We start from the raw sequence: 12,208 nt of genomic DNA on the forward strand, positions 1-12,208 counted from the left end.
ATAGAATCCCAGGCTCACCTGTAGATTCAGGCTATCAGACTATGATGGACCTTGGGCCTAGGAATCTGCATTGTTCAAAAAAAGAGTCCAGAGGCTGGCCCGGTGGCGCAGGGGTTAAGTGCGCATGTTCTGCTTCGGCAGCCTGGGGTTCACCAGTTCGTATCCCGGGTACAGACATGGCACCACTTGGCAAGCCATGCTGTGGTCGGCGTCCCACATATAAAGTAGAGGAAGATGGGCACGGATGTTAGCTCAGGGCCAGTCTTCCTCAGCAAAAAGAGGAGGATTGGCAGCAGTTAGCTCAGGGCTAATCTTCCTCAAACAGACAAAAAAAAGAGTCCAGGGAAATGCAGGTACACAATGAAGTTTAAGAAGATGTGGACTATATGGCTGGGTGTATGTACTTAAGGGCCTCAGAGGAATCCTCTTCACTTATAATCTCTGTGACCTTGGAATCGTTCCTGGAGATAGGGGTATTCTTTACTCCTGGTTTGTTCATGAGGGTTAACTGGTCCAGCAGTTGCTAAGGCACCTGGCCCAGGTCCTGGCACATCACTGGAGCCCAGTATTACCTTCCTATTCCTCCTTGTGGTCCTAACATCAAATGCTACTTCTCTGGAATAATAGACCCAAGGCAAAGACGTGAAGAAGAACAGCTAGATGCGTAAGGGCTGAGAAAAGAAGAGAATAAGGAATTGGTAAAGTGGTTACCCTGCTGAGAGAGAAAAAACCTCTAAGCCATAATTTAGGCAGAGCCGATTTCATCAACGGGGTTAGCAAAATATGCATGCAATTAGCTCAGATGATGAAGAAAGAGTAGACTTCAGTATTTTCCCTAATGAGTGCATGCTCTGTGGAATGGGGTCTGATTTCCTCCAGGTCGGGGGTGATGGAAGGTGATCGTCCCTGAGTCTCGGGGGCTCGAGGCAAGTGAGTGCCGTTGCTGCTCCTGCCTGTCTGCACAAAGCCCTGACATCCGCCTCTGCCACTGAATTGTCTGTGTGCTGAGCAGAAACCTTTGTCTCCTTCATCACCTGGGCTCTTACAAAACTGAAATTGTAAAGAGATAAAATTCATTTTGTTGTAAATGTAAAGAAATAAAATTCACTTAAAGAAAAATGAAGCAGAAACACAAGTGGCAGAGACCACACACCACATAAATATTCATCTCTGAAGGGGTGGAATTCTCGCTTCCACCCTGCTCTCCCATGAAAGCTCTTCCTGCTTCCCCAGCCTCATCATTTCTCATTCACTCACCCTGTTCTGGGTTTTTATTTTCTTTTTCTTTTTGAGGAAGATTAGCCCTGAGCTAACATCCGCCATCAATCCTCCTCTTTTTGCTGAGATCGGCCCTGAGCTAATGTCTGTGCTCATCTTCCTCTACTTTATATATGGGACACCTGCCACAGCATGGCTTGACGAGCAGTGTGTAGGTCTGTGCCTGGGATCTGAACTGGCGAACTGCGGGCTGCCACAGTGGAGCACTCAAACTTAACGGCTGCACCGCCAGGCCGGCCCCCCTGTTCTGTTTTTATATGGCTTATTCTCACCTGATATAGCATCTGTTTCTTTATTGGTTTCTTTTCCTGTGTACTGTCTCTTTCCCCTCACCAGAATGAAAATTCACAAACCCAAGGACTTTAAATTGCATTGCACCTTACCTACCACATAACAAGGGCTCAATAATACTTTTTTTGAATAAACAATTTTCAACTCACTTCTGGTTTCATACTGGTTGAATGTCACCAATCTTTTCTTATTCTTCACTCCCATAATTTCCGTTAGCCCACTAAGCTGGCAACGTCATGGTATACTTAACTGATAGAAATGGGCAATTCAAAAAAGGAAGAGAGAAAAATAAAGAGAGAAAGAGGAGACCAGTAGAAAATTGAGCACAAAGGTGTTCAATTTAGCATTATCATCTTTGTACATTATAGTTAATGCCTGTAGACCCCACAGAGCTCATAGCTTGATTTTTGATTTGAGGCACGCTTTCATAGAATCCACCATGTTAAGGGCAGAACAGGATTTTAATGGCCAAAGGCAATTTGCAGATTAGTTTGCAAAATTGCCAATTTCTAATATAATACAAGGAAACAGACAAGGCTGAAATGTCTTTGCAATGAGTCAAATATAGGTTTTATTTTTAAAAACATACTTTGATTAATTTCAGGTACCTAATTATCTCCTCAATTTAACAACTATTTCTGTTTAAATGACAGCTTTTTAAGTATTTGACTCTAATAAACCTCCCCTGAAAACTTGTTATGCTATTAATTTGGTAATTTTTTTTAATGGAATGCTCATTTGGTAAAGAAAACCCAGTGCATGTCTAAAACAGAACAAGAATGTGATCCAAAATAATATTTTACTATCTCACTACCCAGACGACTGTGCTGGACGTCCATACCACCATCTGTTCTGATGGCCTCAGGTGCTGTCTTTCTGAGGCTGGGGGCTGGATGACCACCAGGCTGAAGCCCATACCAGGCCCCCAAGTCCATGTGGACTCCAGCTCTGGGGGTGATCCTTATTGCAGTTCAATCTCGTATTCATGTACAACTTGAGAAGCCTCAGCATTCTGCCATTTCCCACATGTTCTTGATAGTGATGATGAAGATGAAGATAATAGGTAGATAGGCCTTCCTTTCATTAAACCATTTATTCACCTGCAACAGGAGAAGATTAAAGAGAAACAGTGACTAAGAATGAATGGGTTTCCCCATTCCTAAAGGGTGGTGTGTGGAACATTGGCCTGGGAGTCAGATGATCTAGATTCTAAGCCTAGTCTGCCAATGACTGTTTTGCTCAAGCCCTTATATAGACATTTATATAATGAGAATTTGAGGCCAACATTAATATTCGATCAGTTTACAAAGATAAAAAGCATGGCTGTTGACCAACTTTTGGACTTATTGGAAATTCAAGCCAGCAAGCATTTGCCCAATGAATGTTCTGTTCCAGGCCAGTGCCATAGTCCCTCTGGGGAGTGGAATTAAAATATATGCATACGTGTGTGCATATACACACACACAATGGTGGTTGCCTACAGAAGGATTGCAAACTTTGGGATATTTTCAATTTTAAAGACAATGTCATGTAAAAGAAAAAAATGTAGACATTCTACGTTCAGCTCTCAACTCCACCCTTCAGTAGCTGTGATTGTGGGCAAGTTGCTTAATCTCCTTGACCTGCCGTGTCCTCATCTGAAGAATGGCAATACAGATACATGCATCATGGCATTGTTAGAAAGATTGGTAGTCTATATTAACAGAACACAAAACAGGTCCAGGCACATGGTAGGTGCTTGGTGAAGAGGGGCTGTGATGATGACGATGACGATGACGATGATGAGGAGGAGGAGGATAGAAGGTTCCGGGTGTATCCTTCCATAAATATGCTTCACAGGACAATAGGAAATTTCAGCTCAGAAGCTGTAAGTCAGGGACCTGAAGGCTATGAGTCACCACTTTGCTTCGTGCCTGTCAGTTCATTTTTGAGAATCCACAGAAATAGAAATGTTCTATCAGACCAACTTGGATTGCCATCTGGCCCACACATTTTCCTGGCACGGCCCGAAGGCCAGCACTGCTACTCTCCCCTCCAAGCAAAACCCCAAGTTTAGCAGAACAAAATCTGGTGCCGAAATGCATCAAGCACAGCATCAGTTCGTTATTGCGATTAGCATATTAGTAGCGGTTACAAGGCAATTAACATGAATAATTGAATCTGGGTTATAGTAGTTAATATAACTACCAGTTATATTAATATAAACTGCTAGTATCCTATTTCATAAAGCAGCACGGTAATAGGGAGTACTTCATACTTTTCAAATGGTTCTAACGGTCATCAGCTCATTGAGTCTTCTTTGGGCTATACTATTATCCTTAGTTTCTCTTTGGGGAAACTGAGGCTTGGAATAGGTGAAATTCATCCCAGGTGATGAACTGATATGCAGAAAATTTAGATTAGAAACTCTGTCTTCCAACTATTTGTATAGAAAGCCCTGGAGATTGAGGAGAGAGAGGAGAGACCTTTGTTTGGCTCAACAAGTGGGTGTCAGAGGATGCCAGGGCAGGAGGGACCTTGACGTTCATCAAACACAGCTCTACCACTATACAAATGAGGAAACCGAGGCCCGGAGACGTGAGTGCTTTACCTCCAACGAACAGAGCTGTCATACGGATTCCAAATTGATTATTTCAGAGTACCTTTATGGGGTCCCAATCTTGAGCTCTGAAAATGATCTTTTTAAAATCTTCTGTGAGCTGAAAAATGAATAATCAATATTGTTAAAGGTACGTATTAACTTAGCAATTTAGCTCTAACCTGTGTTCTAGTGCTGCATTTCCAAAGATGTATCCCATTTAACTCTGATTCAGTAAGCATAGCATTAGCTATTATGGAAAAGTAGGATTCCCTGATCAATTACATTTGAAATATTCTAGGTTAAAACATGAATTAAATAGAGGGTTTTTTTTTTATAGCTGACCTTTTTATATTTTACCTTAAATATGCAAGTAGTATTGTGTGTTCCCATCCATCTTTGTCCATGAAATCCTTTGCTCTCAGAAAATCCCTTGAGACTCACATTTGAAAGGTTATAGTTTGGGACACTTGGGTGCAGTGGCATTTTCTACAGGGTTTTAGTGCATTTGCTTTGTAGCGTGTATTCCTGATATATGGACGTCTGCTGCGTTTACTTCTGAGTCTGTGGCCAATTTACGGAAGACTAAAGTCCCTAAAAATATAAAGTGCAGATATGAGGGAAGCGAAACAATCATGTTTCATTTTAACTGCAATGCAGTTAAATCCACACTACAGGAGACGATTCTGAACCTCTGTCTCGGCCCTCAAACTCCCCATAAGTGACACTCATCTTCAGTCGCTGTTGACTGGGTGCCTACAATGTGCCAGTTTTCACACAATTTCTTGCTATTTTAGGCTCTTATTTCTGGATCTGGGCTTCCTGTGGTGCGACACCTGAGAAGAAAGCATGCACAGAAGGGTGAGTATTTATAGGTTTGGGGGCTATGAAATTAGGTGGTTGTGCTTTGACAGATAATTTCTAACAATAAGTATGATCCCTGGATGTGATCATATAAGTGAGAGGTGAAAGCAGCCATTTTTTCTAGGTATCCTAGATAATATAGCCACTGGGAAAAAAACAAACAAACGATAAGGGACTTTGATGGGATGCGAAATTCTTTTAATGAAGAAAATTAAGAATACCTGGGAAAGCGTGAGAAAAGTCAAGATTTGGCCAAAAGCTTGGTAACTTTTGCTTCTCTCAGAGACACACTTGATTTACTATTAACCCTTAAAATTCAAAGGCTTTGAGACTGATTCATGAATTCTGGCTTATTTAAAGCTTGGCGTCAACCACATCCGTCCTGGAAGTCTGATTGTTTGTCTGTTTGCTTGTTTATAATCTTTTGGGGAAAAATGTTGATTTTGAAAATTGAGTGAGAATAAACAGATACAGGATGGTTTGGGGTGTGGTCATTCTGACTTAAATTCAAAACATTTCAATTTGTTTTAAATTTCCAATCCAGCACAGAAGCTTGTTGTTTGCTGCATTTTGTAAAAAAAAATAAATAAATAAAATTAAGAACAGCCCAAGTACTGAGGTTGAAAAAGTGTCCAGTGAACGTAACTTTCTTTCTCAAAGACCTACACACAGGGATTTTTCACTTTGCACTCAAGACCACATTTTCAAAGGCTGTCCCGCCCCTACCCTCCTCTTTGAATATGTAAAACTCTGCATGCATCTAATCGTTCCTTCAATTGTCCACTTGCACCTTCAAATTATGGGACAAGTGGCCAATTGGGCCTGCAATTGGCTAATTGTCAGTGCAATTAGCCAATTGTGGGTATAATTAGCTGCATGTAGAATTAATCATATGCACAGAGTGGGCAGCCACTCTTTGAAAACGTGGAACTAAATGTGTTCTAGACGCACATCTGGACCCAGGCACAAAGGGACGCAGGCGAGGGTCCTGGAGGAATCACTCTTCAGAGAATCATTAAAACAAATCTGATGGTCGGTTAAAAAGACCACGTGATTAGACCCTGAACATCCAGTCTACTTTCTCTCTCAACCAGGAGCTTGGTGTGGACAAGGCAAAGAAGGTCTGAGCATTGAAAACAAATTCTTCAACCTGAAGACCTTTTGCAGTACACTCTCCTGGCTGCTGGTACCCTCCACTTTCATTTTTTTAACTAAACCTTTGGATTTGTGGTAGATTTGGTGAGTTGTATCAGGCTGACTCTGTAACTAGCATCCTCAATGAGGAGGCTAACTCATTTTGGTCCAAATACTTGCCACAGTGTCACATGTCACCATCTTGAGAATTCATACCTAACACCCAGGCTTCTCAAGTTGGTGTGTGTATATTCCTGGGGGGACCAGAGGACACTCCCAGGATAAACACAGTGCATGTCTCTGAAGCACCAATTTTATCTGATGGTGAGCAACATAAAACAATTTTAAATTTTAAAGTAAATGATATAAAATTTTGAAAGTGGTTAATGTCGTAGAGGTTAAAAATCCCTTTATGGGTTCATTTACTAGACTTCTTTACAACCTAGTTTACTTATATATAAGGATAAACTAATGTAAACTGATCATAATTACCTCATGGGGTGTTTTTAGAATTAACTAACTTCTTTCAAAATTATATAATAAAAGTGAGGGGCCGGCCTGGTGGCATGGTGGTTAAGTTTGGCACACTCTGCTTCAGCGGCCCAGGTTTATGGGTTCGGATTCTGGGCATGGACCTATGCCATTTGTCAGCCATGCTGTGGTGGTGTCTCATATACAAAACAGAGGAAGATTGGCACAGATGTCACCTCAGGGACAATCTTCTTCAAGCGAAAAAAGAGAAAGACTGGTATCAGATGTTAGCTCAGGGTGAATCTTCCTAAAAAAAAAAAAATGACTGTCATTTATTTGAAACAAAGGCCATGTGAAAAGGATGGGGACATATCCAAAGTTAGAGGTGTTCAAGGAGAAGAAAGAGAACTACAAATGATGAAACACTTCTTGAATATAGAGACATGTTTCTTTAAACATAGATGTAGTCATCTTCTTCTAAATTCTAAATTTTGGCTGGATTTTATATACAAACCTTTATTTATTGAATAAATTGCATACACACCATATGCATTTCTAGAAAGAAAAAAAGGAAAGAGAAGATAGGAAATGCTTACTTGTACAGCAAATACTTTTACAGGTGTTATCTCATTTTTTCTTCAAAATCATAACATCAGATGGGAATAATAATTGCCCTTTTTTTGGGGTGAGATTACTGAGTCTCAGAGACATTAAGTGATTTTCCCAAGGTCATGCAATATCAGGCAATAAAGGGCCAAGTTGCAAATTCTCGTACATAGATCTCAAAATCTTCTTTTGAACAGATTCTGTAAACATAAACCATTATAGACATAGACATATGAGGAAATATTATGATAATTGAATTTTATGTTAAAATGCATATAAACAACTCATCCGAGTGCATTCATCTGAATACAAAAATCTATATTTGAGATTTTCTGCATAAATATTAATTTGTATTAAGGAATTCTACAAATGATAGCATTGATGCTAAGAGAGGTAAGGTTTTGTCTTTCCTTCCAATTGAATTGAGCCTAAACTCTGGATTTACAGATCAATGTCTGAAAGAACTCAAAGCAAGTCAAGCCAAAATGAAGTTCTCAATCTCCAGGCCATTGCAGAGCCTGAACTCAACAATAATGCATGAGAGCAGAATCATTCATTGGACATGCTCTCTAGTCGGCCCTTTGTCCAGGCTGACTTGTGCACTGTTTATTGGTAACCTACTTGACATTTCAGCAAACATGTTGTCAGCATTTAAACAAACTTACTCTTCATACCATAACTCTTGACTCACACTTGAAATGCTACCTCTCTATGAAATCGCCTTGTCCTCTCAGGATAGATCTAAATACATTTCAATACTCTCATAGCTCCTGTCTTGTAAAATGTATCTGTTGTGCTCTTATCTGTATCTGTCAGCCATTGCTGTAACAATGCTGCTTGACAAACAGCTCCCAATTATTTGTCAGCCCATGTTACACGTAAGCTTGCGTAGACCAAAGCTTTGCAGCTCTGGGCTCTGGAGCTCTTCTCTAAGCTGCTGATGGACTGTGGATCTGTTCCCTGGGTCTTCTTATTCTGGGATCTAGGATAAAGAAACAGCCCCTGCCTGCTACACGGTGTTGGCTCATGGCAGAGGTCAGGAATAAGAGAGCTGGCAGAAACTCACACTGCCTCTAAAAGCTGTTGCTTAGATGTGGTAAACATCACATCCATTTACACTCCATTGGCCAAAGCAGATCGTACAGTCAACCTCTGTGTCAAAGAGATGGGGAAGTAAACTCTGTCTTCAGGATGGCAAAAGTAGAGAGAAAGTGCGTATTTCTGAACAAATTGCCAAACCTACTGGGTTACCTATCTACATATTATCTTCCCCAACTCATCAGTAAGGTAACAGAACGTAAAATGCCTATGTGTCATCTTCTCTCTTCTTACTAGCATAGAGTAGGTATCCAGAGAAGGCTCCTTTAATGCTTGAATAGGTCGTTAGTTTCATTTGGGAGTAAAAGAGTAAAATGGTTAAATCATATCAATATTTAACTTTTCTAATCTCTCTCTCACACACACACACATATACACATGCACATGCACACCCTTTCCTTTAGCAGTGTCATTTTAGAGATGAAGAAACCAAGACTTAGAGAAGCTAAGAACTGTGTCCAAGATGATGCCGCTAAGAAGTAGCCTGATGATGAATCATGCACGGGTGCCTTTGACTGAAGATCCTATGATCTTAACCGGTACACTACTCTGAACTTCCTCTTCTTGTCCTCTGGAGTACTTGGCTGAGGAAAGGAGCGAGTGGGTCAAGCAGAGAAAGCTTCCTAAATGATGTGCTGAGGACAAGCAAGAATAGTCATCTATGGTGTTTTTCTCTTGCTAAAAAATGCAACTGTGATGATACAGCATGTGAGGGCATCCTTACAGAAATTAGCAGCAGTTACACTTAGATGATGAAAGTGCTGCCTAGCAGTGCTTGCCTAACTTATTTACAGGGCACACATAGGAAATGATTTTATTTGTGTGACACAGTATGAAAAACAGCAGGAAACAGCAGAGAGATCTGGAAAGAGGTGACTGGCCAGAGGTCTGCAGCTGCCACAGACCCTATTGGGCCACCTGAAGGCTCTGGGATGCTTTGCTAAGGACAAGCCTTCTGGAGATGGCCCTGTACTCCAGAAGCATACATGCCCACTCTCGTCAGAATCAGAGGGAAACTAGACTCAGTTCAACCACAGGCAATGTGATCTACTGCTGTGCATGATGTATTCCTCCGTGGTTTACTAAGCACTCTGTAGATAGCGGTAAATTCATTATCCAAAATCCAGGTAAAGACATCCTGTTGGCATAATTATAACACAAGAACCTGGTCCTGTGAGTCATCCCACATCAGGATGCAAAGGACCTTAAATGTCAATGTCCTGATTTCTCACTTCAGAGTTTGAACATCTTTATCCGTAGATTACTCATCTGAGTTCTCAACTCTCCTTAGCCCAGCCAAGAAACTGAAGGAGCTTCTCAGGAGCCAAGACCTTGAATCATATGGGAGGTCTTAGTCCTACCCTATGGCCTCAATTCAGAATCGATAAATAGAATAATAATCACTTGATTTTAAGCTTACTTAAAAGGATAGATGACTGAAGTGGCTCATAAAAGTCTTATTAGTCAGAGAATTGGCTGTTAACAGGCCAACCAAGAAGAGAAAGACCAAAAAAAAAGTTTTTAAAAAGTAAGAAATATAAGGAAAAGAATCAAGACATTCTGAGGGCACTTGGTATCAGGTCAGATTGTCCTACGATCTCAAGGTGTGATTGTTTACCTAAGTGTCAAGTAAGAATAATACGGTGGTTCTGAATATAAACTGGAAAGTTCTCCTGCCACCTTTAAAATAAAACTAACAAAAAAATAAAAATAAGACAATAGAACAAATTTGCCTTCAGAGGGAGAAAGGGAAGAAATTCAACCTCTTTTTGAAGTCCCACCATACGCCGGAGATGTTCCACACGATATTTCCTCTAATCATCATAATGCACCTTTTGGATCTGTTTTGTCGATGGAAAGATGAGATTTAAGGATAACTCTCTTGCTTAAAGTCACATGGTGAGTTTCAGATTCAGGGATGTTCCTTTCCAAAGCCCATGTCATGAGCTGTCTAGACCATCCTGTGTGGGACACTTCATCCCGTGCTGAAGTGAGATAAGTGGAGGTCCTGGTACTAAAGGCAATGACTCAGAGGACAGGAATTTGTTAGTGTTGTGCACATTCACCCGCAAAACCAACCACAGACCCAGGGCCCTTCCCCTAAGTGCATAAAGACAAGAACATATAGGCTGGAGTTCACACTCTGATGGCCTGTATGAACGATCTGTAGCAGGCAGACCCAAAGCATTAACTAAATGTTGCTTTTTTTGTACTTAATAAATAATAACAGCTACATGCCACTAATGTGGTGCCATTTCATTTAATAGCATCCAGCACGGAGTGATTTAATTATTCTTTTAGTCACTGAAACATTCATCATAGTTTTCCGGTGGCTCCAAGAGAGCCGGCTTGCCTCTTGAAGTCATTAATATAGAGGCAATGAGTGGCCTCCTCTTGAAAATTTCGCTCAGCTGTGAATCTGGGGAAAGAGAGCCAATACCTTTAAAAGTGTAATTTCTGTTTTTGTTATTCATGGATTAAAAAAGCAAAGACTTATTGTGTTCCTGCTATGAGTGCCTACTGTATGCTGAGTTCTGCATGGGGCTATTTTACTTGACAGTTCTCATCAATTCGTCACTGAAAACGAGCAAGACAGGTATCTTTATTCCCATTTTAGAGGTAAGAAAACTAGGGACTAAAGAGTTAAAATGACTTCACCAATGCCACACATCCAGCTGAGATTTGAACACGGGTCTAGTCTAAAACTCTTACCAGGGACATAAAATTCCTAGATAATTGTGAAAAGACTGACAATAGTTTATCATTGAAAACCATGTATACCAGGCAATTTACATTCATGATTTCTTTGAACCCTCCAAATAATCTAGCAAGTTAGACTACGTCCACTATCAGATAAGGAAACAGAGTCAAGGAAGCTGGGCAATGAACTAAACATCACATAGAAAATGTGCAGAGCCAGGGCTCATTTTGAGGTCTGACTCCAAGGTAATTTCTAAAGTCACTGTACCATATATTAGCATTAAAAGAATCGTGGCAGGATTGTTCAATAGTTACTGTGGATCTTAGTCAATGTGCAAAGATAGTGCTCCCATTTGGTAAAAGGGCTTGATCCCTACTTTGTTGGGTTTTGTAACGCTTAAAATGTAATAGTTCATAGCATATGCATAACATATAGAATGGTGAATATGTAATTATTTTTAATGAGTAAATGGTGGCATCTAAACCACTTAGCTTCATGGAGTCAGCCTGGCAAAGAGTCAGTTGTATTTTTTCAAAAGGAACTAAGCCACTTTAGTACCTCTTTTCACCTGGACTCCATTCCAAAGCTACTAACTGCATATTTCTCGAATCTTTAAAGTGATGATACTCTATGGCATTGCAACTGCATTTTAGGAATTTAAACCCTAAGCAAATAATCAGAGATATGTTACACACTACATAAGGATATTCATTGCTGGGTTATTATAACAAAAGAACTGGAAGGATCCTACAGATTGTGATTAGTTGTGTAAATTACAGTGTATTGAATTCAACTGTATACCATCAATTCCTTAAGGATGATGCACACGTGTACAGATGCATGCAAACACGTTGACACACACACATGTATACATTGAAAAAGAATGGAAGAATACCCGTGAACGATTTAACAGTGGCTTCAGGTTGAACAAGGAAGGGGATTATGGATATTTTGCTAGTGTGTGTGTGTGTGTGTGTGTGTGTGTGTGTGTGTATTGTGTCTATTAAGCTTCTCTCTGTTTGCCAAGTTTTCTTTATTGAGTATGACTTCTTTAGTAACTAGCAAATGAAGACTCGTGCCTGAATACCCTGTGGCATGGTCCGGTCCTTTTCTTAACCATAAGCATCATTAAAAGTCAAGCATCCTGGAACACCTGTTCCATCTTCACGGCGTCAGTGAACTGTAGA

The 12,208-nt window shown here is 40.4% G+C and overlaps 1 long non-coding RNA gene across 1 annotated transcript; it reads right to left on the reverse strand.

Annotated features, from left to right (window-relative positions):
• Window positions 1–2,122: 2,122 nt before the first annotated feature.
• LOC106782548 (uncharacterized) lies at window positions 2,123–7,422 on the reverse strand. The gene is made up of 5 exons (XR_001379769.3): window positions 7,213–7,422; window positions 6,638–6,923; window positions 4,508–4,983; window positions 4,160–4,268; window positions 2,123–2,669 (listed from the first exon to the last, which is right to left on the reverse strand). It is a non-coding gene; the product is annotated as an uncharacterized lncRNA (long non-coding RNA).
• Window positions 7,423–12,208: the final 4,786 nt, after the last annotated feature.

The sequence above is a fragment of the Equus caballus genome, chromosome 24, assembly GCF_041296265.1.
Source record: "Equus caballus isolate H_3958 breed thoroughbred chromosome 24, TB-T2T, whole genome shotgun sequence".
Lineage (NCBI taxonomy): Eukaryota > Metazoa > Chordata > Mammalia > Perissodactyla > Equidae > Equus > Equus caballus.